Genomic DNA, 2380 nt, shown 5'->3' with positions numbered 1-2380 from the left:
GAATGATATTGCGCAGCCGCAAACGTGTTCACACTTTTCAAGTCTCGCGAGTCTCGAGACTAAAGGACTTCTGGGAAATGTATGCAACTAAGTTATTTTTGTCCTGTTTGTTCCTTTCACATTACATGTTCTAGTTGTTTATGACAGTTATAAAGACAAAACCTGTAATGTCCCTCCTCCCCTTCAGAGGACCCTCGATTTTAATTAATTATTTATTTATCTGTTTTTACAAGCTACTATTTTGTAGTTTGTTCACTTAGTTTTTTAAATAAACCTTTTTATTTTTCTTATATTACATGCTCTGTTTGTTACAAAAGTTTACGTTTTTTTTTCTCTATTTTGATGTTTGCATTTGAATCTTTTCACATAAAGTACTTTAAAACATCTAATCCTTTTCCTTGTTTGAGTGAATAGATAGATAGATAGATAGATAGATAGATAGATAGATAGACAGATAGATAGATAGATAGATAGATAGCTTTATTAATCCCCATATAGAAATTAGGTACGTACTGTACAAATGCATAGATGCTCCATCTACTATCGTTAACTAGTTTGATTTTTGTGCACAGTAATTTTTTAAAATTTTAATGTATTCATTTAGATCCCCTTTAGCCACTATTGAGATAAAAGCATAATCATGGAATAATTTAATTTAGCCTATTGATGTATTTAGCGATACAAGAACTACTCAGTATTATGTGAAGGTTCTTAAAGTACAACTGCACACTTATACACTTTATTGTTTTACTTTTCAGCATTAACACTCATGAGAATGCAAAGTGCAAAACATTATCTAATCCAACCAGAACCTGGCAGCATATCAGCAATATGGCTATTATCTACTTTTATTGTGTCATGTATTGTATTATCTGTTTGTTTAACTGACCAGGAAGTTCAACTGCACTTCTACAGAAGTTGACTATGAACAACAACTGCACGTGCCACAGGCCAGGAGGTGGAGCAGGTTTACACCATGTCCTCTTCTCTGTTTCTGGACGCAACACAGCTTGTAATGCACAGACAAGCATACGAGGGGTGGCTGTATCAAACATTAGTTGAAAACTTATAGTGATCAGATCAAATACATTCACTTTTAAATTTAAATACAATTTACCTTTAAAAAACCATTACTCATCAATTTAATACAGTTCATTTTGCAATAAGGTTTCAATGCATGGAAATGAAAAGAGATGTAACCTTTAATATAAACTATTCCTCATGAATCATTATGCATCAATTAAGATGATATTGCAATCACAACTTTATTCTGTGGAAATTTTTATTGGGAAGAGCTTTTATTCTTGTGTCTTGCAATGCAATTCACCAACATGTTAATTTAGGAAGCGTTTTGTTTAAGATTAGAGCAGTGCATCTCGCCTGTCAATCAAACACCACGCCCGTCAGTGAGAGCTGGGCTTGATTATCAACAATATGACATTTTATAGAAACTTTTTATTTGTGATGAATTGGGGAGATATTAATTACAGGAAGACGTACGAAAGAATAAAAAACCTACATTCATTTTATAGACTGCACACAATATATCTAGTTGTTGTCTATATCAACATTGCACTAATTTGATTTGACCTTACACACTTGATTGTTTTACTTTTCAGCATCAACACTTGTGAGAATGCAAAGTGCAAAACATAATCTAATCAAACTGGCACCTGGCAGCATATCAACAGTATTGCTGTCATCTTATTTTATTGCTTGATCTAAATTCCAAATTTTACAGGTCAGACATGGTGAAAGTAAATGCTCGAGCCTTTGGCACTTCACTTTACATATTTTTTTTAAAAGCAGTTGGACAGGCCTTTACTCACACTACATACTTTATTTGATTAACTTCACACTTTCTCAGTGGAATTCTTTTCTGTGTTCTTTGCTTCTACACGTGTTGTTCTGTGTCCTGTCATCAGGGTTGTAGATTTTGATCTTTTAACGAGCACACTACAATTCATTTTAAGTTGTTGATGCGGCAATAAAGTCTTGGATATAGAGCCGGCACCAGACAAAGTCAAAGAAACAATGTTTATAACGTCTTCTAAAGTTCCTGAACCCTGACCTGCTTTATAGTTGCCATGAGTCTGATCTAAAAAAAAAAGGAAGACAAGAAAAAACACTCAGCTGTGGTAAATCATCAATAACAACACCTACACGTGCCATGATAAGATCCACACATAAATATCCCCATGTGGTCCACCTCAAATCATACTCATTAACACAGGACAAACCTCAGCTTCTCAACTTCTTCCGAGTTTATCTTTGGAGACCAGGTATGTGGTTTTAGTTGCATAGTCCTGTTTAACATTAAATACATAGTCTGGATATTATTTATTATTTATTATTTATTACTTGACTTGTTTTTCCATCT

General features: G+C 33.7%; 1 protein-coding gene across 3 annotated transcripts in view; it reads left to right on the top strand.

Annotated features, from left to right (window-relative positions):
- LOC115567442 (fucolectin-7-like) overlaps positions 1–2380 on the top strand; it is a 30036-nt gene that overhangs the window by 912 nt on the left and 26744 nt on the right. For 2 of the 3 annotated variants that reach the window (XR_003981190.1, XM_030394055.1), the window contains exon 1: positions 783–2282. The gene's annotated coding sequence lies outside the window, so the exon portion shown is untranslated. Of the gene's footprint in view, positions 1–782; positions 2283–2380 lie in introns of those variants that run through there. The other variant, XM_030394056.1, reaches the window with a different exon arrangement.

The sequence above is a fragment of the Sparus aurata genome, chromosome 17, assembly GCF_900880675.1.
Source record: "Sparus aurata chromosome 17, fSpaAur1.1, whole genome shotgun sequence".
In the NCBI taxonomy this organism is placed as follows: Eukaryota; Metazoa; Chordata; class Actinopteri; order Spariformes; family Sparidae; genus Sparus; species Sparus aurata.
Note: the sequence above shows the minus strand (reverse complement) of the source record. Positions and strands in the feature narration are given on the sequence as shown.